Here is a 26,815-nt window from a genome sequence, read left to right as displayed (position 1 = left end):
TGCATCAAAACTTCCATTAAGAAATTGCTTTTCTCACTTTGGGCATTGTATGAACACTGTTAACAATTAAATGAAGATTTTTGGATGGTCCTGCATAGTGCCAGGAGTTGGACTTGATAATCCTTATGGGTTGCCTCCAACATGGGATATTGTATGATTTTGTACACTATCACTCTGAATTTCAACATAACAGTGGCAAATTCTGGCCAGAGAGCTGTGCGCCATGCTTGAGCAATGAATTAAGTGGAAGTGCAGCAAGAAGAGTGGTGCAACAATTGTACAAAGCAGTTTTGTCACATCCCCTTTGCCTCTTGACCCTTATCAACAGGTCAAGGCAGTTTCTGGGTTTGAGGTCCAAAACTGCTTTTGTCTCTGTTCAGAGAGCATGAAGATGGGTTCTCCTTGCCTGCCTCTGCAGCAATGGATTGCAGTTTGACCACTAATGTCACCAAGGCACAGCTCACCAAACCCTTCTCTGCCACTTATGGACATCAGACAACAGCAGAATTAGTCCATCCCAACCCTCTTTGATCTGACACCCCACTGTTTTGAGAGGGCTGAGATTCTTCGCCTAACAAAGTCACCGGACCCAACACTTGCGTGAAATCTGAAACCCACCAAGACAGGTAAGTCAACTGAAAGGCTCCTTCTGAATTCCAGCAGCACTGTGCACTGGGTGTGCATGGTTCTGTGTGCATGGTGGCCCCCGGGGCAGGATGGGCCATCGCCATTTGGATGCATACCTTTGGGCCACTGATGGCACCAGCCCAGCACACGTGGCATTTTGTTTCAGGGTGCGGATCCATTTCACCTTAAGGACAGGTGAAGAGATCTCTCTGCTGAGAGATGAATCTGAGCCCTCCAAGAGAGGGGGGAGCAGGGGGAATAGGGTAGGATGAGCACATGCCCGAGGATGCTGTGCTTTGAAATCCCACCTTGGATTTCCCCTCAGCATCCTGGGTGAGTGTGACCAAGTCCCAGCGCTGTCCTCAGATGGCTGCAGCACTCACATATCTATGGGGTGTGCAGTGTGCTCTCTCTCCACCCTTAACTCCCACTGGTGTCCATGTGGATTTTTTGAATTCTTCCAGTGCTGCTTTAGGGGAAAAAGCAGCCCCCACAGGTGGCTCTTAGTGATCAGTAGCTCCAGCCTCAGACATGAGCATGACTGCTGATTTCTATCACTTGCAGAGCACTGCTCACAAGGGAAACTTCTCACGTGTTTTCCTTGGCTTTGCTGTATTCCCACTCACATCAATTACGCTCCTGCTTTTTGGCCTTAATTTGTCGTTAGCTGTTGTGCTATAAGTGAGCTCTTATTAGCACTTCCTTCTCCAAAAAGGAGTGACTGCATAATAAGCCAAGGGTCATTTCCCTTCCCTGGAGACCAGGAGATGTCCTGGCTTTTAAATCAGGCGCCGTAAATTTCAAGCCTTAGCATCTCGTGTGTTCTGCCTGGAGAGGGGTGGAGGTTCCTCTGGAGAGAGTGAGGAAAAGGAACTTTCAGATATGACAGTGCATTGCTTGGGCAATGCTTTTAAGGCATTGAGACAAACCACAGCACAGACCAGTGAAGTAAGGTAGTCATTAACAGATACCAACTGTGGGAAATCAGTCAGAAGGAGAAGTGGAAGAAGGAAGCGATGATTTTCTGTTTCTTGCATCATCTTTACTTGCAGAGGGGGCATCAGCAGGTGGAATTGTTGAACGTCAGCCAGCAGAAAAGCCACCAGTTATCAAAGCACTGCTGTTGAAACCCAACAAGAATAGATTGTGCTCTGTGATGAATGTAAATTTTTAGACTGAAAATGCTTGTACTATCTGCAGTGCACTTTCCATGGTTTTCTCTAACCTACGCTTTTTGTGAGCTATTTCAGTGTGAAAAGCCATCAGAGAATAACGTGGCCCATAAGTTACTATGGGGCTATGTGATGGTGGAAAGTCACTGCAGAGTTCCAGGAGCTGTGCTAGCTGACTGATTTTGGTTGTGGGCACACTTGTACCTCGAGGTGTTCTGGTCCTTTGTTGCAGTATCCATCTAATTATTGACTTTAGTTCCCAAGAGCAGAAATAAAAGCTGAATCAAAAGGCTCCTCTCTGCCCCTTCCCTTTCAAGAGGGGCTCAGCATGGATAGCTGGAGGGATGCTGCCCCACAGCAAACCTCTTACTGGGGCAGCACACCTGGCCAGGAACAACCTGAGGACCTGCCTGCTGGGTTAAAGCCAGTAGGTTCTCCATGCCCCCTGGCTACCTGAGCAGAAGTGCATGGCTAGGAGACGAGTGTGTCCCAAGGGCTTTTTCATACCATCTTGTGACAATGTCTTGTAGGACAGTGGCAGGACAATGGCCTGATGGCTACATCCTTAGGTAGGGATCAGATCACCAACTCCCCACCAACGAGCTGAGAGTGTGGGATGGTCCTAGCATGGAGATACACCCAAACACAAGTTATGTGTGTGGCACACAGGCCCACTTCTGAAAATTAATGCATTGCTCAGGATATGGAGCAACCTACGTATACAGAAAAGTTGTTGTCATCTTCTCTGGCAAGGCTGTGGGTAAAGCTGTGCCACAGAGAGGGAGAAGGCAGGGAATCAGAAGAATATTATTTCTTAATTTCTGTGCTGCAATTAAGAAAGGGCTGTGTTGTTCGTTTTCACGTGCCTCAACTCCCACCAGCTGCATGCTTCCACCCACGACATGTGTGCCATGTTTTTGTTACGGCTGTAGCCTCAGGTAGCACGGAATCGGGGCCAAGCATACATTAGTAAAATTAGAAGAAATATCATCTGACGGGTTTGGACGGTGCTGTGGGCAGAGCATATTTGGCAAGAGTCTGCTTCTTTTGCAATCCAGCCCAGAGACAGTCCCTGATCCTATCTGAACACGGGCTGAACTTGCAAGACGAGTCCTAGCTTGTGAGCTGTGAGTCAGGGATGTCTTAAGCACTGCCTCAGCATCCAACACCAACAAGCTCTTTTTATTTTGTTCATCCTGCTTAAGTAAATGCAGCAAGCCCTTGTGTTAATAGAGAAGCTTTGAGGGCTGCAAGGCACAAGACTCTTTTTCACACCCTCCAGCATTTGTCCCTTTATATTTGCTCATTTTTGCCCATTCCCCTGTTCTCTGGGCTCAGCTAACAAGGCTAGGGCAACACTGGAGGTAGGTGGATGGTTGGACAAGACGGTTTTAGAGGCCTTTTCCAACTGTGATTCTGTGAGTGCAAGCTTTGTTTTGAAAGCTTCATCTGCTACATGTGTCCAGGTTCATGTTCTTCACAGGTGAGCTGTAAGGATATGCTCACATCAGTAGTTTTCTCTATGCAGCAGAGTTTGAGTGACGTGTGCCTGTGCTTAATAACAAATATTCTTTCCAACCTCTTATGAGTGCCATCTGCTAATAGGAAGCCCCCTTCACAAGAGAGATTTCTTAAATTGCCTGTTGTGATGGGCAAGAATCTGTGGTACCCATAGACGGTATCTGAGAGAAACTAATGTGAAAGTTTGCATTTGAGAATGATTTGCTGGAAAACATCAGATCTTAGGGAGATAGGACTTACACTGATCTCTTCCAACAATCCCATCTGGCAGTGCTATTGCAGTGGCTTGAGCTGCCTCTGTCCATGTTTCTGGGGATCAGCGGTACAACACAAGTACCAAGACAGACACTTTCAAATCTGAATTTCTAAGAAGGAAAGAGAAGGATCAGAATGGAAGAAATAATACAGGCAGCCTGAAACTGGCTTTTATCTTAAGTATATTTTACTCCTCTTTCACAGCACAGTGCAATGCATTCTTCATGCCGCTTTTCTCACCTTCCTTTCGTTTTGCAGTATCACTCATTGCTCTTCACATGTCAGTGCTGCCCACTATCAGCACAGCATGCATTCCTTTAACAAACAACACCATTCCCCCTCTCATGGGCTTAGGATGAACTATTTCAGAGATATCATTTGAGGGCCTTACACATATTGGCTCGAGAGCTATTTTTACTTGCAAGTGCTAGAGCTAGAGCTTTGATGTTTCCTTTGGGTTCAGGGCAAAGTAGAGAATACACTAAAAAAAGCAAGAGGTAGTGGTTTGTTCTAAGTGTTACCAGAAGTCAGGGTGCGACCCAGAAGAGGAAGGGAATGGGATTGCCAAAGATTTCCGTTCGATACTTATTCTCTCCAGGGTTTGTAAATCTGTCCTGTAATACTGTTAATCCCTCCTCCTGTAGTGGCATGCAATATCACGGAAATCTACATGTTCTCCTGCAAGCAGAAGCTTTAATGAAGTCCTTTGTTATTTGTCTGAAAATCTTTAATTTTTCTGGAGAAAAAAGAGTGGTCAGCTCTCTCCTGGAGCCTGAAGGCTCAGGGCAGTTACCCAATGTCCCTTTGTGCTCTGCCTCTGCAGCATCTCAGCATGTGTAGGTTAACCCGTACCTCAGCACCACGCTGCAGAAGGTGCCAAGGGAGCTGAATACTGGAGTCCATGGCATGGCAGTTTTAGGAGTCATGGTGAACAGAAGGCAATTACTGGACTTGTATGCTATCCAAGCAGCCTCTCAAGAGGCCTGAAGTCCATTTGAGGCCCCGAGGGTCCCCGTGGCAGTGTCACGCAAAGGGCTTAGGATCAGTCCCCTGTTTGCCAGGACTTCTGCAGATTGTACAGGGAATTATTCCCATCCAGCACAAACATGTGCTGCCTGCTTTCTGTTTCAGCTAAGGAGTTTTACTTACCTCTTACTGCATCTTTCAGCATGTGAGCCAAAGCATCAGCACAAGGAGTTATTTTGAGAATACGTATTAGATGTAACCCAGCATAAACCTATTACATATAACAAGCATATGTAGAAAGTAGAAGAAAGGATGTGTTTTCTCAAGGAATAAAAAAAAAGGGGGGGGAACCTACAAATGCCTTTTTAAAACAAAAATATTCCAAGAAGAACATAGAGGAAGAAGAAGAAAAGATTGGGAAAAAAAGTGAAAGCAATTCACAAACAAGCAAGCAGGGGAAATACACAGTTAAGCAAGAGAGTGATGAAGCTAAGCTGGGAGTTTTTAGTGTTATTGAACAGAGAAATTATCCTGTGGCGCCTACAGTGATTAGCAATGTGGCCAGGAAATAACATAATAAAACCGAAATAATATAGGCTACTGACATTCAGGAAAAAATAACCCCAAAGGACACTCAGAAGCAGCCATATACAGAAAGGCTCAGGAGTGATACAGGGGGACAATTTACATGTAACTTTTTGGCAGCCTACGTGAATTGCAAAAAGCTCGTGCCATTCTCAGTGGGCATTACACAAACCAACCTGGCTTAGATACAGTTGGAATGTTGCTGCTAATATCTTGCCATCCCACTGCCAAACACTGTAAAATCAGAGACCTCAAAGAGTAGTGACACGATCAGATCACTCGGTGTGGGTTTGATTTATGAAGATTAAGTTATGCTTAGATATAAGCTGGAGAAGAGATAAGAAAATAACAGACGTGAGTCTACAAGTATCTGAAAGATGCAGGCAGGGTCATAAAAATACACTTACAGAAAAAATAGGATGTATTAGAATAAGGGAAAATTCCCTACCAGTATTAACAGAAGATAAGGCTTGTGTGTAGGGTCATAGAGAAAACTGTCTTTCATGGGACCTTTCAGGGAGCAGAAAATGTTCTGCAGATACAGCCATCCTAGGGTAGAGTACAAGGGAACAGCTGCAGCTCAGGCTTCTGAGAGTCCATGCCTCTTCATGAAATGGGAATTTTAAAAGTGATTTCATTTCTGCCACGAATACAGTGAGCAGGATTTGGCTGAAACATTCATCACCTATATCAGTTTTCCTCTGAAATGAGTGCGTGTAATGAACAATCAAATGAAAGCCAGGAGATTGAGAACTCAGTTACCAAAATCATTAAAATACAATGATAAATATTAAGGGAGGAGTGCATTCAAATCAGCACACAGGGCCAGATGGTACATACCCAAGGGTATTATAGGAATTAGCTGAAAAACTCTTAGGCCCATTATCCATTATATTCAGCTGCTCCTGAAGAACCAAGGAAGCCACTGATGATTGGCAGAGGGAAAACATTATACGCCTCTTCCTAAAAGGGAACTGCGGATCAATTCACTTCACATCATTTTCAGGGGAAACTCAGTCTCCAATAATCAGAAATTATTAGTAGATGTTATGCAGGAAGAGGGAAACAGGTACCACACACAAAGATAGATCACCCTAAGAAAAGCAGTTGCATCTGAGCGATAGACTGCACAGCCGGATTATACCCACATTGTTGATGGGAGGAGGAAAACCACAGGGTGTGTGTGTTGGGTGAGGGGAGTGAAGTGTAAGAAGCTGCTTCTCCATAGTGCAGCACGCTGGTGGGAAGAGCAGGGAGCTGCATTCCCTTAAGTCATTCAGTAAATTTGCCCCTTCACACGTTGACAAGACAACTGCTTGTGCAGAGACCTCTCCTGATGACAGTTCCTTGATTTCAGGAGGTTATTTCATTTAATTTCTTCAGACATACTGTTCCTGTAGATCCTGATTCGTCCCTAAAGGATCCCGTGCAGACACAGTTGACTTCAACAGTGGTTGGACTGGGCCCAATGCAGAACAAGAATGATGAAGGGTGGATACAGAGAACAGTACCAAAAGAGATAAAAATCTGCCCCTGCAATAGAAAGTTGTGTATGCTTGTAAATATTCCCACAGTGCTCCTCGGGGACTCCTGCTGTGTTGGACATTGTATTCATCTGCAGTAGCACTGAGGAAGGGGCAGAAAAATATGTCAATCAAATTCAAAGATAACACCCAGCTGGAGTGTGAGTTGCAAATCATTTTTTAGAAGCATCATCCTAAAGGGATTTCTATAAATGAAGATAGGGACATAGTGGGAATAGCAAGAGATGAGCACAGAAACAACCATAGGACAACAACTGTCATTGAAGAGAGGTCAAAACAGTAAGTCAGAGGCTGTGGAGAGCAGTAATTTAGAAAAGGCCTCTGGATGCAAATGTTCATGGAAAACAACAACTGGCAATTCATTTAAAAAAAAAAACAGATCCATCCACTTTTGAAGTGCTAATAGAATACCAGTTGGGGCAGGGCCTACTAAAAAGAGTACAGGAGAACCGGTGATGTTATAGATTAACTGGTATAGACAAGGGTGGAAACAATGACCTATTTACTGTAAAGATCAAAGGAATTAGAGACATACATTGCCTGGAAAAAAAAGGAGACAGCAAGGTATGGTTTGATATAGAGACAAACCTTCCCATGGAAGAATGCTGCTGAGTAGGAGGGAGAACCAAGGTTCATCAGTTAACAATGGTGCAGCTACACACAGACAGGGCCACGCTCAAACTGGGAAAGAGAGTAGTGATCTGATGTCAAAACATCTGGTAGAACTGGCTCAAAAGAGTCTCCAGTGTCCAGAAAAACAGTCTATAAAGTCTCTGAATGAACAAACAGCCTTGGTCTCCACCCACATGAAGTGGTCAGCATACTTACAGACAACTTTTAACAATGTTCCTTGGGCCAGCAGAGATGAAAATGGAAACAAAATCAACATACTGATGAAAAATGACATAGTAAGTGCAAGGAAAGTAGCCAAAGAAAGAGGTGGGAAATCCCAGCAGCATGGGGTTAAATCACTCCAGGTCTGGGCAGCCAAAGACAAAGCATGGCAATTCTGTGGTAGGCAAAGCAAAGGACATGAACTATCACATGGAGAAGTCAAGTCCCGATCCCAAGGACCGTAAATGTCCTTGGCAAGAATTTTACTTATTCTCTTTTCTTGGAGACTAATCAACCTGGGGCAAAGGACACACAAATCTCACCCTCTTCCAGATACCCCTGAGGCAGTACCCTGCTTCTCAAATTTAGGAAATAGAGAAAAAAGCTACCCTCTGCTTCCATACATCAAGGACTGGATCCAATTTGATCACAACCTCAACCAGACTCTCAACAGACAGAAGATTAATCCTACATTTGAACCTGACCTTTGTCCACCATCTTTCAGTGTCTCTTCCTGTGGACAGCCACATCCTCTCTGGGAAAAGATGAGACAACCTATTGGGAATTTCACTGGTCACTTTACAGAATAGATGGGCCACACATTCCACCACCGTCTCCATTTTTCTGTGTTGACTGCCCACCAAGTTTCAGTTGGGATTCATAATGCAGGTTTTGATTCAGAAACCCTGAAAAAGGCAAAGTCCAGCTCCTCAACCTGCCACATTCTTTTTCACTTCAGCATGCATCATCTCTGAGTCTATATCTGTATGGGGCTTTCAGAAGTCTATGGCAGGACTTGTCTGCAGGAGGCCCACTGCTCTTGGATTTGCACCCAGTAGAGACACATCTTACTCTTATCTGATCTTGATCAGAAGTAGCAGCTTTCACCTCTCTGCTCAGGCTGCATTACTCACAGCAGACTGAGGAATTCCTGGCAATTTTTCTTGGTAGAAAGGCTTTCACTGCATGTAATCTAGGTGATATGAAATCCACCTACATATCTGGGAGGGTGACAGCACATTATGATCGTACAGAATCATTTGAGTGCCCGTAACAGCAGCCGTAGCAATGCTAACGGAAGTTCTGAAGGAAGGGAATGAGAAATTCACTCCCACCACTTGACTCATGGGTTGCTGCTTTGCTACAGGTTGAAGCAGCTGCTGAAGTCATGGGTGTCTGTGGGCTGCCAAGTTTCTAACTTGATGTTTTATAGGGCTGTGTCTATCAAAATATTTGGGGTCTGCTCATCTCTGGTTACTGTACCAGATTCAGAAGTATGTTTTTACTGCACAGAAGCCACAGAAAGGCACCATCTAACTCACACTGGCTGTGAGCATGGTTAATAAGGAAAGGCCATGCATGCATAGCAACTGTGAGCAGTAGAAAACAGCCTTTAAGGGGCATCCCAAGGCTCCAGGATTGCTAATCTGACTGGACAATGTGGTCTTACATAAGCATTGTTTCAGAGAAACAATCGTGAAGGGAATAAACAGATATGTGAACAATTGTTGGATTTGGGACTGTTAATCAAGAACCAAAAATGAATATTATATTTTCAAAGGAAATGTTATGTTGTCTAATCTTCAAATCTCACTGTAGTTCAATTTCATTAAATGAGAGGAAGTGGAAGCTTGTGGCGGTGATGGTGAGACATGTAATCTAAGGTCAGTCCCCTGTTCTAGCCTTGAAGTCTTGAGTTCTAAGGTACTCATATTAATTTCAACTTGACATCTGTTCCATTATATTCTCTTGTACAGAGCAAGATGATTATAGAGAACATGTGTTATATAGCATGGCCAACTAGTTATTACATGGGACTATCTCTGTGATTTATAGAAGCATATGTATGTATGCGTGGGCAAGGAGTTAGAGTATGAATGATTTACAAGGGGGCTAGGTCTTATGATGGAGAGTTTATTGTGGTTGAAAGGCTGAAGACCAATTGTTTGTCTTCATGGAATGGCTCCCAGAACTAGTTGTTATTCACCAGATACTTATGCCATGAATGGGTAACATGTATGTGTAAAACTAATGTAGATACTTGATTAGTTTGGGTATTAACTGCAATAAAAGTCCATTTTCATCCATTGCCCAATATCTGTTCCATGTTTTGCAAGCAAGAGGAAAAGTGTAAGGTATGCCATTTTCTTAATCATGGTGAGTCACAGACTCACAGAACCACAGAATTGTTAGGGTTGGAAGGGACCTCTGGACATTTCAGCCCAACCCTCTGCTAAAGCAGTTCCCAACAGTAGGTTGCACAGGAAAGCATTCAGCAAGGTTTTGATATCTGCAGAGAAGGGGACTGCACCACCTCTCCTGGCAGCCTGTTCCTCTGCTTTGTAACCCTTAAAGTAAAGAAGTTCCTCACTCTCATATGGAACTTCCTGTGTTCTAATTTGTGCCCATTGCCACTTGTCCTGTCACTGGGCACCAATGAGAAGAACTTGGCCCCATCCACTTGACTCCTGCCCTGCAGATATTTCTAAGCACTGATGAAATCCCCTCTAAGCTTTCTCTTCTCCAGGCTCAACAGCCCCAAGGTTCTCAGCCTTTCCTCATAAGGGAGATGCTCCAGGGCTCAGTCATCTCTGCAGCCCTCCTCTGGACTCTCTAGAAGTTCTCTGTCCTTCTTGAACTGAGGAGCCCAGAGTCAGTGAGGGCTCCTCACTGACTATCACTATTTGCAACTTCCTATTCAGGTGAGCGGTTATCCCCTTGTCATCTTTCAAATTTATGATCTTCCTTCCTGCCTTTAATTGTCCTAGTTTTCCTGAGGAAATAAAAACATAATGGTATAAAACAGTCATTTTGTTGTACATAAAGCATATGGTTTTCTGTTTGACAATTTTATGACAATTCTCAGCCTCTTATCTGAGGCTAAGAATACAGTGTTCTTATGCCATGGGACTGAGTCAGTGCTGGTGGTGGTGAGAAGGCTCTGCTGCCTTGTTAGCTTTCTTTGGGTTGTTCTCCAAAGCATCCGAGGATACTTAGTGCCACATCCAGGCCAGAAGTCATCTCATACAATACCAGATGCCTGAAAGTCAGGAACTTAATCTATATTCAGCTCCACGGCCATCGGAGAGACAACTCTGCAGAGCAATTGTGCTTGTGGGAAATTAACCCTTCTTGGAGAAGAGCTTTTCACAATGTGACAATTTGATAGGGAAAGAACTCCGTCAGGGAGCAGAAGGGTTCACACATAACTGCTCCTGCACCCATCAGGTTCAGGGCATCTATCAGCTGTTCTGGTGCTCATACACTTACAAGGAAATAGCCTGATAGGGATCTAAGTCCTTCCACTCAGGCCATCCCCATAGGGCCATAAATAGCTTGCAAGTCCATACACAGAAGCTTGAAGTACATCCTATGTCCTTGTACTGAGCCTTCTGCAGGGTCTAAGTTGCAGATATTTCTGAGAGTAATTCTCCCCCATTGCTTCCTGCAAGATAAAGAGAGGAAAAAAATTAAAACTTTGTGATTTCAGTGTTTGCTTACCTGTACCAGCATTTATTTTAGTAAATGGGATGGAAAAGAAGGTTGAAGTGACTTTAAACCAGGGGTTCTTGGCAATGCTGATTTGCCACTTTCACTTGTATCTGATACATGTTGCTTCCTGCTTCAGTTCTTAGCAGTCATAGGTGACCTAAGACAGAGCACACTGAGGCCCATGGGGTTCGGATCAGTTCTGTGATGAGCTCACTGGGTAGAATTGTTGGGTGTATTGATAAAGCATGAGGTTTTCAGTCAGGCTGGGAAGCCATGACAAATTCTGAGCTTCTTCAGCTGTATTTCCACTGATAAAATACCTTTTAACATTATGCTCTAAGTTTTTCACTGAGACTGACTTTTTCCTCTTTCGAAACTCTGCAGCAATAACAAGCTCAAATTTCATATCAAAATTCACAATTTTACACTGCATTTGTAGATTACTCTGGTCTTTACGGCGAGGCTCTCATTACTGCAACGTCTTTAAAGAATAAAAGGACATAAGGGGAACAGAGTTGGAAATACTGATTTTTTTAAAATATTCAAATGCTGAATCACTACAAAACATGCACTGTGCTCTTAAACCTGCTGCCAAGGAGAGTGAGAAAACAGATGCTTTTCCCATATTTGTGTCATCTTCTCGTAGTGTGTGTTCTACAAACAGCACGGGTTGTGTAGTGGATCATTGACAAACGTGCAGGTTGAACTCTCATATAAACCGAGGGCAAGGCAAACCCTGGCTGAGCAAAGTTCTCTGGGTTGTCCTCAAGTCCTGCTGAGGTTGCTTTGCTGAGCATAGGTGTGCTGAGCACATTCACTACTTGACTCCCCAGGCACATGCAGCGTTGTACCATTCACTTTCCCCTCGTGTCACAAAAGCCGTGACAAGGAATGTTAAAACATGAAGAGATATGCATGAGATTTAAATTGAAATTACATTCAACAGAATACAGATTCAGATCAATACACATTAATACACCTCTTTCCACATTATAGTAGAATATACAAATGTCTTCACAGAGTCTCTTCTGCTCCCATCTGCTGCTTTTAAATATCAGATGAGTTTTTCCAATTGGTTTTGATATCTTCTGCTGTAATCAGCTGATGCAAATTGGCATCGGTCCATTATACCTTAGGAAATATGTCAGTCTATACCAGCTGAGATTACAGCACAGTTCTAGTTTAATATATACTTCACATCTCTTTAATTCATTCCTGAACAATGCTAGTAAAGTTGCCTGTTTTATCTAAGTTTCTGTCCTCTTTAAAACATACAGGTAAAAGTCAGCATCTTGAGGAGGATGAAAGAGAATGGGACCTGCCCCTACTCAATCTCTGATGCAAATCCTTTGCAAAGTCACAGTGGGAGAGACTAATTTTCATTCAGACCAGTGGAACAGAAGATAATTTACCATTTTTATGTGGTTCTGAAAACAGAGCTAAATTCAAAGTGTTGAAACAAATCTTTCTGGCCTCAACAATGCTGCTGTTTAAATTATTCACTGTAAACACATGACTCGACTGATTTAATGCTTCTGCTGTTCTTTGTGATTTTGCTGAATGAGATTATCCTGATTTGCTGCCTGTTCAAAGAAGCTCTGTCTATTAAATGACTTCCAAGTGTTCACCTTGGATTGCGTGAGGATATTACTGATAAGCTCACATAATTCCTTCCCCCGAAGTGCCAGTCTAACTATATAAAAAAGAAGTACACACACAGTGTTCTCCTATCCTCATGCAAATCACTGCATCAGCCAAGCTTAGTACTCGCCTGAAGCCACCAGTCACTGGCGATCCCTCATGTGATCTCTACTTACCCTGATGTTGCACACAGGACATTGTAGGGGTTTGTCAGGAACACTTGGGATGGGGCAGCTACCAAACCCTAGTGTGTCCTCTCCCACCTTGGGTCCATTTTTGCAAAGTGTATTTGGGACAGCTGCTGGATACCATGAATGAAAGCCATGGCCATCGTGAGCAGGGCTCCCAGTGGGGATTGCAAGCTGCTCCAAGCAGAGGCAGAACTCAAGCTTCCAAATCCCAGCAGTGTGTACCAGTTGTGGGAGCAGCACAGCAGAAGGCATTTTCCCAGCTGAACTCCTCTTGGTGCTAGGCAGCATGGTATAAACTTGCAGCAGTTCAGGATGGGATATATCATAGAATCATAGAATCATTAAGGTTAGAAAAGATCACTAGGATCATCTAGTCCAACCCCAACCCACCCTCACCGTGCACATTAACCATGTCCTTCAGTTCTACATCCACATGGTTCTTGGATGCCTCCAGGGACAGTGACTCCACCACCTCCCTTGGCATCCTGTGCCACTGCATCACTACTCTTCCTGAGAAGAGGTTTTTCCCTGACCAGATGGACCTCCTCCAGAAACATCAGTCATTTTGTTGACTGCAGTGAATGTCCTGGGGTGGTGGGGTCCCTGTTGTGTGAGACTGAGATGCTTTAGCTGTGCAACAAAAGGGATTTTTCGCATCTGTTGTCCTCCCAGCCCCCTCCTCATGCACGCAGGCACCATCTAGCTTTCTCTGGGGCATCTTCCCATCTTCCTTCTTTCTTCTTCCATCTGAGAAGTGCTTGCTACTCTGGGGTGGCGAACTACAGCCTTCAGAATAAGGATATAGGTATGAGGGAGATGAAAGAGTGCACCACTTCTTATACTCTCTTAGCCATCTTCTTTCTTCTCAAAAAAATTTAGGATTTCTGAGTTAAATTTTTGATGGAAACAGAGCAACTGATACACGTTTCTGTCTCAATCTTTATACACACTCAGCTCGCCTGCCAGGCGCTTGCTGTTTTCATATTCTCCTGAGATATCTGACACTGACTGAGGCGTGAGTGGGGAAAACAAGAAGGAAGCCATTTGGGAAGTGGTGATCTCAACATGAACATGTTTCTCTGCCACTTTTAAGCAGGAAAAAATAAAGCTTAGATGTCTCCTCTCTGCATGCCATTTTGAGTATGTTGGAGAAAATATATTTTTACACATATATACAAAGCAAAGCAAGATCTGGGAGGATGCCAGTTCCCTACACATAAAATTGATAGTACCTGAAGAGAATAAGTTAAAACCCCTGAGCTGTATGAAATAGTAAAATGCAGAACACAGGCCTGAACAGTAAAACTCTTCTCCAAAGCAGACTGGGGATGCCAGCATGCAAGGTCATGCTGCAGTTAGCCATCCCATTCAATATCCCCAAAATAGGCCAGAGCCTACTGCATGAAGAGCTTTTGGTAAGTTTAGGGCTGAACATAGTGTTCAGGGAGCATTTAATACATTTAATATACCCTTTTGACCAAGGGGAGCATTGATACCCAAGTGAAAGTAAATGTCTCACAGCATGAATGGCAGCAATGGTTTCTGCATCACTCAGAACCAATGAACCTCCCAGCATCTCCTCCATAATATGCTCCTCCTCGAGGTCAGGATGAGTCCATGAGACATTTGAACTCAGTCCTTCCCCAGTTTAAGACAGTTGGGCTGTGTTGCAGCCCTTGGCAGTTCTGCCTGTTTGCACCAGCTGGGACCTTCTCCTTGGCCACTGGTCTTCACTGGGGGTTACGCATAGCAGTTGGCAAACTGTCAGTGGTTTTTCTGTTGCTTGTGTTTCTCCTTGGTAACCTAATCGGTAATTCACATTTTAATGAGCTCCTTATTATGGGGTTAATAACCTGCATTATTTTGTGTGGTTCCAACCATTAGCAGCTTGATGTTAAATGGTTGTAATTTGTTCTGATGCAAATCTGTTGACTGAGCACCTCGAAAAGTAAATAGTTCAGTGCAGATTTGATCAGGACCAAATTTGGAATATGCCCTTGAGGTCCTATATGCAGGAAGCCACCCTCCCTCTATCTGCTCTCTTTCAGTTCACCTTATTAAGATCTTCCCTGGACCCGGCAGGATACATTTTTCCAATGCAGTGCTCCACAAAGATGGCCTGGACCCAGAAACCAGTGGCATGCTGTTGTAACCTGATGGGCTGTTCTCAAAGAACCTCCCCAGGTGCTCGGCAGCAGGAATGAAAGCACCTTAAAAGAAAGAAAAAAAAGAAAAAAAAGAAATCTGAAAAGGAGCCTGAATGGATGGGGGAGGAGGAACAGTTCCCAAGGTTTTCACACATAACTTCTGTTGCTATGGCAATCTTTATCTGTCCATACTTGTTCAGAGCAACAGCTTCATTTCAGGCAGTATCAATAGTTCTGCTTTGGGAGTGAAGGACAAGCTGTGGGGACATTTCCACCTCAAAAAAGTGGGGAGGGAGGGCAGAGAGGGGGCATGATAGGAAGAGGAGTTTTCAAACATGCATTCAGCCAGTTCCTGCTCCTGCAGGGCAAGATATGGGGAATATTTGTGTGTGCACCGCCTGAGCTTTGTGGAGCATTTAGGCACAGTCATGATACAAATAAGCAAAAAGGCTTGGGTCGTGAAAGTGAGAATTCAGCAGTCACTCCATCCAGCATATGGAGGAACTGTAAGTTGTGTCTCATATCCCAAAGTCTCTTCTGCAAGCTCTACAACTGCCAGGATGGAAGAAAGTGTTGAATCACAGATACTGTCCTTGGTAAAACACCATCTCACCCACAAATTGCTTATAACACTAATAGAAACATGGCACAGACTAGAATCTGTGGGAAGAGTGAATCACTGGAAATGGCATATTTATATAGCACCTCTCAGCATGTATTGTGGCAGCTCTGCTTCCGCAGGATCTGATTCTTGAGGTCCCACCACTCTGCAGACCGTGGGGATGTTCTCAGCCTTCAGACTCTGCTGAATTGTCTGTCTTTCTGGATGTTCCATCTCTGGAGGTGCTCAAGGCCAGGTTGCATGAGGCCCTGGACAGTCTGATCTGGTGGGGGTAACCAGCCTACAGAAAGGGTTGGTTTGGGACTGGATGGGCTTTCAGTCCCCTTGCAACCCAACCATTCTGTGATTCTATTATTCTTTTCTATGATTCTTTCCAAAAAAAAAGAGCTGGTCAAATCATCCTTCCCTGCAGGGTACCGAGTGGCTCACTTCCTCAGTGCTGTGTCACAATGTTGCGTGCCCGTAAGAACAAGAGCGATGCAACACAAGTTTGCCTGTGAGCAAGTAACCTGGATTCTGCAGGAGACTGCTCCACCAGAGTACAACTGAAGAAAAGCTCCGTGCCTTCCCGCACCCTTTTCTCCGTGTGCTTCAGGAAACTGCTCCCTTGTGCTGAAAAGTTCCTGCAATAATGCAGCCTGAGGTGTTGGTTTTTAAGCTTTTCCAATGAACAAGACATGTCCTGCTTAGAGAAGTGTGCCTGCCAGTCTGCAACATGCCAAGGGCTGGGATTCAGACTCGGGGAATTGATATATTTATTTATTTTTGCTAAATTGAGCTGGATCAAATCTTTGTAAAGAAAGAGTATCTTGGCACAGCCCAGACTGAAAACAGAGATCATGCCAGTTGCGTGTCAATGTTTCTACTGGTGTGTGTTTTGTTGTTTAGCACTGGTATTGGTGGGATGTGATCTTCTGTCTGGTGCCAAAGAGGTTAATGTAACTGTCCCTACAAGCATCTGAGTTAGGCAACACATATCTCAGTTTAAATCAGGCTTCACATGTGGACTTAGTGCATTGAAGGCATTTAGGATTTCAATCCACACTTCCTTTTTCAAGTCAAGGCTTCTTTCAGCTTCTCCAAATACCTGTGATGACTTTTTAAAGAAAAAGTGGAATCCACTCAGTGGATATAGTGCTTGATACTATCTCCAGCACAGGCTCTGCACTGTGAGCATCATGCCCAGAGAACCTCCTCCAAGCAGTGCCTTGCATCCTCCCCAAGCCCTCATTGCCACGGCCACGGCCAGAGGAGGCTCTGCTCCACTTCCACACATCTTCCAGCAATATTTCCTAGCCCCATGTGCTCTGGTGTCTCATTTTATCTGGAAAAAATGCAAGGTGTTCTCTCACGTCCTGGCTGTTGGGAGTGCAAAGCACAGTCAGGAAAACAGCATCTGATCAGCAAAAAGCCTTATCAGAAAGTCCCACTCAGAATAAACACCGACCAATGCAAAGAATGACACATTTTCTCCCTAGTTTCTGCTGGCTGGAGTCATGTGAATCTCCCACCCTTCCAATATGCTTTTTTTCCCAGCTGTGTAAGTATTACACTTAAATAATGGGATCCCAATGTGCATGCCTCCCCACTACAAGAGAAAGAAGCAGTAGGGACTATCTGGAATGAACTGCCTGAAATCATGTTGCTCTTTGAGAAAAATCTCACTTTTTCCAGAGGGCTCCCCCAGCCTGGAAGCCTGGAGATAAGGAGGTGGAGATAAGTGCTGCGCTGTGGGGCTGTTTGCATTGGAAGAGACAGTAAAATTGATAGTAAATGCTGAGTGTATGAGACTGAATGGACGGATGGAAAATTACTGAGATATTATATGCAGCTTTATCTTGGGAACTCAGCAAGAAAATGTGATTTCTAGCCTGGCCTGATATGATACAACTGAGCTGCATCCTCAGATACAGGGTGAGCACTCAGCCTGCATGCCAGCTTGCTGTCCTTGGGGTCTGACATCTGCAGGGACCTCCAGGCTCCCAGATCCATGTCCTTACCTGTGCCACCCTTGGGAAAGTCACACAGTCCTGGTCCTCACCTCCCTTTAATTTTTGTCCAAGTCCTTTTGGGGTTCTTCAGGGACTAACACCACTTCCCTTCCCACAAACACATTGTGTAGAAAAATATGGGGTGCCCAAGGGTGTGCACTGCAAGCATAAAGCTGAGGCTGGTACAGGGATTTTGCCTCTAGGGCAGCAGAACAACATCCAAATTAATGAGCAAATAAATGAAACACTTCCTTGCCACCTGAAGCAGTGCTCACGACTGCCAGAGGAAGATTTCTTGGGAGCACTGCACTGAAGCAATAGGAATGAGGAGACTATTTCTGTATCACATCAGAAGCCTCCATTATGGTGGAAGAAGTTTTTATATTCAAGATCCATAAAAACGGAAGAATGATGATGCAGTTGAGCTGGAATGAGGGTGGAGCCTTCATCATTCCTTCAGGTTTTTGCCTTCATCCTCCTCTTCCCTGCAACACCCCCCCCCCCCCAATTCCAGAAAGTAATAACAGGGCTGGAGGACAGCTGTGAGACCAGAATTTAGCTCTAGGGATGCACTAGGACCGTTCAGAGAGCATTCCATGGCCCATGGCCACTGCACACAGCACCTGGCTCTGCTCCCCATCAGCCCCAACATGTCCCCTTCTCCTTCAAATGTCCTGGAGAAATAAGTTGGGCATCCCAGAACTGCAGCCCTGTTTTCATTTACACACATTCCCAAAGGAAAGGTTTTAGCTCTTGAAGCATGAGGAGAAAGGGAAGAGTGGAAATAATTTTGTAAATAGCATTTTTTTGGAGGCAAAGCAACTGGAACGACCAGTTCCTTTCTACATGGAAAGGCACATCCAGAGGCTCCCATCTAGGTGATTCCAGATGAGAGCTGAGGAGCTTCAGCCAGGAGTTCCCAGCTTAATTTCTGGGCTCTGAGAAAAGGGCCCCTGTTTCCAGGCTGAGCTCCTCTCAAAAAAACAAAGGTAATTCAGCATCTCTCAATGCATTCCCCTCTCTGTTTTGGCCAAAGGTTGCCAAGTTTTCCTGCCTGACATGCCATTTCTTCACAAGCCTGGAATCTGACAGGGCTTTAAAAAAAAAAAAAAAAAAAAAAAGATACAGATGTGCATTCCAAGCAATATTCCCACACAAACTGCCCAAATTAGCCTAGATTTACACCAGTGTAATCGGTCAGCCCAGACATGAGAACTGAACTCAGCATATGCCCAGGAGCCTGGTCCCACATCTCTGCACCTCGTGCCTCAGCCCAGAACCAAAGGGGTGGAGAAGGGCCCTAAGCAGGACCATATCACCATACTCCTCTCTGTGGTAACAGCCACTGCCTCAGTTTCCCCATTCCAGGCTGAAAGGAGGCTTTGGCAAGGGATTGTTAGTCCCATGGTAAGTCCATGGGGAGGAGGTTATCTGGTAATTCCATATCTCACCAGTTCCTGGAAGGTCAGGAGTTGATCCCACTGCCATCTAAAGGGCAGCACTTGTATTCAGTGCGATGTGGAAATTCTCTCTCTCCCTACACTTCCATTTCATGATTAATGCATGCCTCTCAATATGGGTTGCCCTGTCTATTGGACCTTCAGCCTCCCTAACTGCTTTACGATCCATCTTTATATACATAGCTTACTGAGATTACTGGGCCAGAGTTTAGGTACCATAAATACGTGCACGTCCAATAGATCAGCTGGTGTAGACCAGAGGATATGTCTCTGTGTGAGTGGGGCTGAAAATCCTCCTGAGTGGGAATTGTCTGCAACCTTTTGTAGTGTGTTTCATTGCAAAGCTGAGCAAATAACTTGTGCTAAGTAGTCCAGGGAATGAATGCAGCTGCACTGCTGCTCACAGAGTTAGCATGGAACTCATGACTGTGCTCCTCTGTATGGGGACGAAGGCACAAGACCCTGCTGCCCATGGGGAGAATCCCATCTGTGATGCCAGAGAGGAAGCTTGGTGCCCCATAGGGGAAGCATGCATCCCCCATAGCCCAGACATCACCAAATTACCCAGGAGCAATGTCCAGCAGTCACAGATTAATTTCCCATGACTCATGATACAGTAATTCGTGTCGTAATTTGTGGTATGTCTCCTCACGTTGTGCTTCTAGGATTCACCATCTGAAATTTGAGGAGAACTGCAAGGGCTTGACTGGGTGTGGGGAGTACAGGGTGTCTTTCAAAGATCTCATGGCCCAAGCACAGAGAGAACCCAGTTTTCAGCTAGAAATGTTTCCAGCCTGTAAGTGTGGTGGATTTCCTGTTTGCAGAGATCACAGATGTTTGCTTTAAAATTCACTCCGACCCATATGTTCTTGCTGGAGAACTTGTTTGCTGGACTACTTCCAGAAAAACGAATGCAAAAATGGGGCTGGGTCACACAGAGGGAGCGACAGGCGGTGTTTGTTCATTCGCTTCAGATGAATCAAACGCACACAGGCACCGGCCGGGATCTGACCAGCAGTGATTGGAAAACTTGTAGGAATCAAGTAATGGAGATGGTAAAGGAAATCCTATCATTCTTTGCTTTGGTTTTACTGATGCCACTTACGTCCCTTTCATCCCTTGTCTCAGCCATGGCTTCCAGAGGGAAGGCTGTGACTGACAGTTTTGGTCAGACAAGCAGACATGACGTGCAAGAGGTCAATTCATTCTGTGTTTGTCAGAGAGGAAGAGATTTATTTGCTGTAGGTACATCCGGCTTTGACTTCTTTGCGATGCTGTTTTGTTTATGCAAACCGGTCGGCTTGGGGCACAGAGGTCAAGATCTACATCCCAAGTAGGAAATCGATGCTCAGAAATAGCAGCCCTGGGAGTTCACCAGATGAAGGTCCCTCCAGGCTCCTTCTCCAACACGCCCCATGGAAGGGAAAACAAAGCCCTTCAGGAGGGCATATTTTGCTTGTAAATTGCAAAGCTGAGCTTTATCACAATGCAAACAAAAGATTGCAGGGTAGATACACGGTGGAGGTGATTGGAGACTATTAGCTACCCACATTTTTCAAATGGAAATTCCAAGCTCCTCTGAACATGTTGTGTTTTGATAAATTTTGCCACACCAGCCTTTTTTGCAGAGACATTTGGGGATTGAGACAACAAGTCCCTATTTGCTATTCAAACACAGCTTAAAGGTCAGGTTTGTGCCCAAAAGAAAGTAGACTCTTAGCAAATCCATTCAGGTGGCTTTCTTGATCTGAAGTTATGTGGTAACCATTGGGGGTTTTGTGAGCTCAAAGCTATCTCTGCGTGACATGGGACCTTGCTTGCTTTTCAAGTTAATTTTACTACTTGTTTGCAGCTGTGCCTTCTTTCTTGTTTTCCTAACCCACTGCTGTTAAAAATTGAAAGTGGTTCAAGTCCCAGGTGAAATAACTCCCTAGGCTGACCCTGTTAATGACAGATCCACGCTCTCGCCTTGCCCTGCCTTCCCCAAGTTGGTTGGCTTCCTTGTGCTGCCATCTACAGAGCAAGCAACAGGTAATTCCTGGGGATTATTAACAGACGGTTAATTCCAAATCCTCCTCTTTAAATCCTTATGATCAGTGCCTTCTCCAGCTCTGATAAGCACTGGTGGCAGCTGGGTCTGCTGGTTTTCTCTCCCAAGACTGTCCTTGAAGCCATCACCGCAGCGTTGGCAACCTGGATTGCATTGTGCAGCCTATGCCACAGGCAGATGTAGTCCTCAGGAGTTGGCTTTGACATAGCTGAAGGGCTGCGAGGTAAACATCAGAATTCTGCTAATGACCTTCACTGTTACTATGGTGCTATCTGAGTGTCCTTTCACAGCCCTTTCAGCCACTGGGCTGGGATATGGCCCTGCTTCTCTCAGCCTGGTACATCAGGTTCTGAAATACTCCTCAAGTGTGAGCAGTGACCTGTTCAGAGACATTTCTGTGTACATCAGCACTTCCAGTGTGACAGACAGGAAATCTGTCTGTCCCTGCCACCGAGTGGCTGCATACCCTCTGTCATGTTGCTTGACTTCAGTAGTCCTCTGAGGCAGAGAGGAGTAATGATGTTCTCCTGCAAAGGAAAAAATAGCTTGGGATCACCCTAAAACTTGCTTTCACTGGGTTTAGGGTTCAGTGTTTGGAGCTACATCTTGTCCATGCCAGTTTAGTTGTCTCTGGACACAAAGTGCACAAGGATGTACTGTCTGTGTTTGCAGACCAGGCAGTAGAAAGAACCCCCTAGAGACAATCAAGTTGATGGGAACCCATTTACTTCTTTTTTTTTCAGACATTGCAAAAAAACATATTTTAACAAATCCTGATGGTATTTAAACTCTGTCTGGAACCTCATGGCACTGGCTGGATCTTTTCTTTTAGTAGAGGTGAGGAAAGCAGACTGGGAATGTATTGATTTATAATGTGCTAACATTTTAAAAAATCTGATACAGCCTGAATGCTCTCAGGTCCCTATGTGAAACTCTATCCTGGGTGACTCCCTTTGGGTTAAAAATAAATGCTGCATTTCTGTACATAGTACAAGTGGCCGAAGATGGAAAATCTGGATGCAAAGTGTCTGAACTGCAGAGCACCAAACGGCATCAAAGTGAAGATGTTTGTAGGCTCTCCATAGAATGATAGAATCACAGGACAGTTTGAGTTGGAAGGGATCTTAAAGATCACTGAGCTCCAACCCTATGCAGTGGGCTGATTCCCTTCCACCAGCTCAGGCTGCCCAGGGCCCCATCCAGCCTGGCCTTGGGCACCTCCAGGAATGGGGTACCACAGCTCTCTGAGCAGCAGTGCCAGGGCCTCACCACCCTCTGAGTGAAGGATTTCTTCCTAACATCTAACCGATACATTTCCCTCTTTTAGCTCAAAGCCATTCCCCCTTGTCTCGAGGAGAGCTGCAGCTTGCAGAGCTGCACTGGGAAACAAGTCCACATGCCAGCATTCACATCCCAGGGCTGCAGCTCTCAGGACCTGCTGTGGGGCAAAGCTTTCACCCAGCACGTGGCTGAGCAGAGCTTGCCAAAGCAGGTAAAGATATAACCCGCAGCTCCCTCAACATGTTTGTGCAGCTCTGTGAATGTCTCGGAGAGGAAGGAGGGCACTAGGCAATAATTCGCATACCTGCACTGGATTGTGTAAAATGTGGTGGTGAGCGCCCGCCTGCCATGTTGCTGCATGTGCCTTGGCTTTATTGGCATGCTGGTATGTTCAGGGTGGGGTTCGTTAGAGGTTTCCATGATTTATTTCCCCTCTCTTTGCTGGGGTTTCTGAAGCCTCTGAAGAGGCTTTTTGTACTGATAGAGGGAATCATATTTTTGTGCCTCTGCCTGTTTTTCTAGGTGAGGCTCTGTCTGAAGTACCTTTGGCGTTAAGGTCACTGTAGTATCCACAAGAAAGAAGACTGTGTTTTTTTTTAATACTGCTGAGGCAAGGTCTGGGTGCTCTGTGCTAGATCAGAACTTGAATAGCATAGGAACTGGCTTTGTTTCCAAAGACTGACACCCATGTCACTGCAGAAGCCAGCACTGGCTGAGGTCTTATGGCCAGTATGTAGGTTTTGCTGAAAGCCTACTTTGCATTATTCAGATCTCTCCTGTGAGGTCCAAACTCATCACAAAAGGAGAGCCCAGCAACTCACTTCGTTCCCAGGGTGCTCACTGCACCCTACACAGCCCACACAGTGCCCTAAGCCTCAGGTGCCACCTCCTGAGCTGATGGGGAAGCACTGAGCCACCCACTGCAGTGTCACCTGTATGCACCCCACCACCCGTAGATGCCTCCCAAGGGGCTGGGGGTGCAGGCAAGCACTCTTCCTTCCCCACGGAGGACATTTGGGTTACTTTAAAATGGTGTCTTTTGACACTGATAGCACACGTAGTTACCTAGTGTCTGCAAAAAGCGGTAGGAAAAGCTGATGGGAGATGAGAAGTAGTTGCCTGTGGTGGAGGAAGCATCGTGTTGAGCTGCTGCCCTCTGCTGCTGCACAGCCCCGTTCGAGCAGATAGTCGGGTGCACATCCATCTACTGCAAATCTTCCACTGGGAGCATCCTGAGGGCTGCAGAACAGGAGCCGCCTCAGGAGAGGGAAGCTGCTTCTGCAGAGCTTTGTTGGGGATCGAAGCAAACACATTTGTTCACCTTGTCCTGAACACCCATTATAGGTAGCCTACGAGGAAGTAACCATCATTTTCCAAGATAAAAGATTGCAATTTAATCACTAGTTATCTCTTATTGTGCATCGCTGGCCTGACACGTGCCAAAATGAATTTAGAGCTGCAGATGGGCTGTGGACTGGGAGCCTCTGGGCTCCTCTGCTGAGCATGGACAGAGGGGACATGGGGCTTCAGTGCCCTCATAGCACTGCTGCATGCGTGATACCCCTGCATGCCATTGGCCATGTAGGAATGCACCAGTGCTTCTTGTACAAAGTAGGGTCACCTCTTTGATCTACTGTACTGCACTTTGCTGTTGAAAGCTAGGTAAGCTAATATTTTCACAGAGTTATGTGTAAATTCTTGAAGTTTGTCAATGTGTTACATGAAGTGGGGTGGTTTAATAATACCAGGTGAAGCATCTGTCACTTCATCTGGAGAAGTGTGTGTGATTACCACCAGTACCCAAAGCAAAGATCACAGATCACATACCTGCTGCTGAGGTTCTTTTCACTCCCAGAAACGTTATATCCTGGATAGGGGGGGTTGGATTCAATGATCTCTGGAGGTCCCTTCCAACCCCTACGATTCTGTGATTCTGTGATATACTAGAACATTTTTTCCAGCAAATTAGCAAAAAAAAACCTGTTTTACTTAGCATATGAAATGTGTTCTGTTCAGTGTTACTGTCAAAATTGTAACTGACTGTATAATTCAATATAATTAGGGAAGTAAAAATTGCATTTTAATATGCTGTATTCAGGGAGCAGAATTTGATATGTCATGCTGGCTTACTGGCAATGTACATTTCCCACTGGGAAAACTAGGAGACAAAAGTAGGTGCCAAGCCATAGCCAGTCAGGAACATGTTTTTCTAGGCTGTACAGAAAAATGTTTAATTTTCAGTATTTGGCTTAATTCAGAGAAGATAACCAGTATCATATGCTTTAGGCCAACATTATAGCAGTCAGATGACTGCATCCTGCAGTCACCCCAAGCCCCCATGGTGTATTTGTGCCTCCCCTTGGCCATGCAGCACACACCCAGGCAGGCCCAGGTGCCCACCCAACAGCAGCCAAATCCCACACACTGGGCAATGGCAGCCACAGCCCCACAGCTGCAGTGCTTTCACTGGTGGCCTCCCCAGCCCCAAATCCATCTTGCAGCATTTCATCCCCACTGATCCCCAAACAATTAGTGAGCTTCCCAACAGGATGCTGTGTTACATTATCTATATTTGCACAGTGCTTTGGGTGCCTGGGAGCTGGCTGGGAGCAGGACATTGATTTAAAGGACTATTGGTCAGTTTGTCATCTGCTCCCCAAATTTCTGATTGTGTGCTCTAACCTCACTTCTCAGGCTCGGAACTTGGCCTCACAAGCAATCCCTCCTCATCTCAGTTATTTCTTTATTTATTTTTTTGTTCTGCCTCATTTCTGTTTTATTTTTGGGTCGGAGATAAGAAAAACTGCTCCTTCTATGGCCCTCGTGGACTTGTGCTAAAAATGCAACAGGAAGCATAGAACATCCCAAGCTGGAATGGACCCATAAGGATCATTGAGCCCAACTCCTGGCCCACACAGGACCACCCAAAAATCAGACCATATGACTGTGAGCAGTTCCCCAACAGTACCTGAGCTCCAGCAGCTTGGGGCTGTGCCCACTGCCCTGGGCAACCCGTTCCATGCCCACCACCCTATTGGGCAGAGCCTTTCCCTGGCTCTCTAAGCAACAAATGAAATATTACACAACCTCCCTTTTGGAAACCACATGCTAACAGCCGGACGCTTATTATCCTGATTGGTTTAGCATTGCATTTTGGCTGATGTGCAAAAGCCTTACAATCGCACAAAGGATGCGGTGTCACATGAGCTGCAGCTGAGCAGTAACATTATATAAGGCTAAGGAAGGGAGGAGAGAGCACAGATCCCCGCAAAGGCTGCCGTTGTCAGGGATTCTGTCAGTGCTGCAGCTCCACTTCAGCATCCTGAAGGTTTAGGATCACTCTTTTGGCCCAACAAGTCTCTGCTGCAGGATGGCCCATGTTCTGGGCAGGGGTTTACAGCAGGCAAAGCGTGTCAGGGCATTGATGCTCGGAGGAAGGAATTCTTCACAAGGTGTTTTTGTCCATGTTACAGTTCCTTAGCAGAGAATGATGAAAAAACTGCATATAAAACACCTCTGGGAAGAGGAGGGGAAACACTTTTTTATAAATATATAAGAAAAGGAAGTCATTGCTCTTAGAAAATCCCTCTGCAAGCCAAAATGTGCCCTTTCCAGTTAGGGCACTTTAATAGCAACAGGGAATTGTCCTGTCCCATCTGCAGAGCAGCATCCTCGGACTTCTCCTTTGTTAATGGATCTGAGATTTCCCCATCCCCCGGTGATGACGGGAATAGGTGGCCTGAGGAAAAATTCTTTATTCATGTGAAGGCAGACCATCAGATTAGTTATACTGGAGATTACATAGATTGGTGACAGAAATAAATTAAATAAGGTTTTGTTTCTTCTTATTTTTAATTGAATAATATGCAATTAATTTGAAGCTAGTCATGTTTCTTAGGATATCATACTAAAAAATGTCTAATGATGCAGGTTGCCCTGTGACTCAGTTATTTCTTCCACAGTTGTTTGGAGATGCCCACTGATGTTTTCCTCCTGCATTGCCAGGTCCTTTCTTGTTTTGGATGTTAGAGAGGTGGTAGAGTTGTTGTCATTATTCCATAGTTAAACCAGAGCCAGGGGCAGCATGAAAGCAAGCTGGTGTGACAGTGGGACAACCCCCATCCTTGGAAATACCCAAGGTGAGGCTGGATGAGGCTTTGAGCACCTGATTGAGTTGTAGATGTCCCCATTCTTTGAAGGGCAGTTGATCTAAATAACTTTTAAGGGTTCCTTCCAACTCAAATGATTCTCTGATTCTACCTCCACTGAGAACCAGGAGGGAAGAGGTCAGAAAGTCCATGCTGTTAAATGGAAATGGGCAGCCTGCATATCAGCTGGACAGAGGTCCCTCTCTTATTCCTTGTACTCGTGCCCAGGCCAGCAGCAGTGCATCCAGCAGGAAGTTCGCCTGGACATGTGGAAGAGTGCCTGAAGGA

General features: G+C 45.2%; 1 protein-coding gene across 1 annotated transcript in view; it reads left to right on the top strand.

The window, feature by feature from the left end:
• Window positions 1-565: 565 nt before the first annotated feature.
• GPR132 (G protein-coupled receptor 132) overlaps window positions 566-26,815 on the top strand; it is a 72,527-nt gene continuing 46,277 nt past the window's right edge. Inside the window, exon 1 of the mRNA XM_042866537.1 lies at window positions 566-626. The gene's annotated coding sequence lies outside the window, so the exon portion shown is untranslated. The remainder of the gene's footprint in view (window positions 627-26,815) is intronic.

The sequence above is a fragment of the Lagopus leucura genome, unplaced genomic scaffold, assembly GCF_019238085.1.
Source record: "Lagopus leucura isolate 7727_CA_CO unplaced genomic scaffold, USGS_WTPT01 Super-Scaffold_1, whole genome shotgun sequence".
Classification (NCBI taxonomy): domain Eukaryota; kingdom Metazoa; phylum Chordata; class Aves; order Galliformes; family Phasianidae; genus Lagopus; species Lagopus leucura.
The sequence above is the reverse complement of the archived record's forward strand: the minus strand, read 5'-3'. Positions and strand labels throughout refer to the sequence as shown.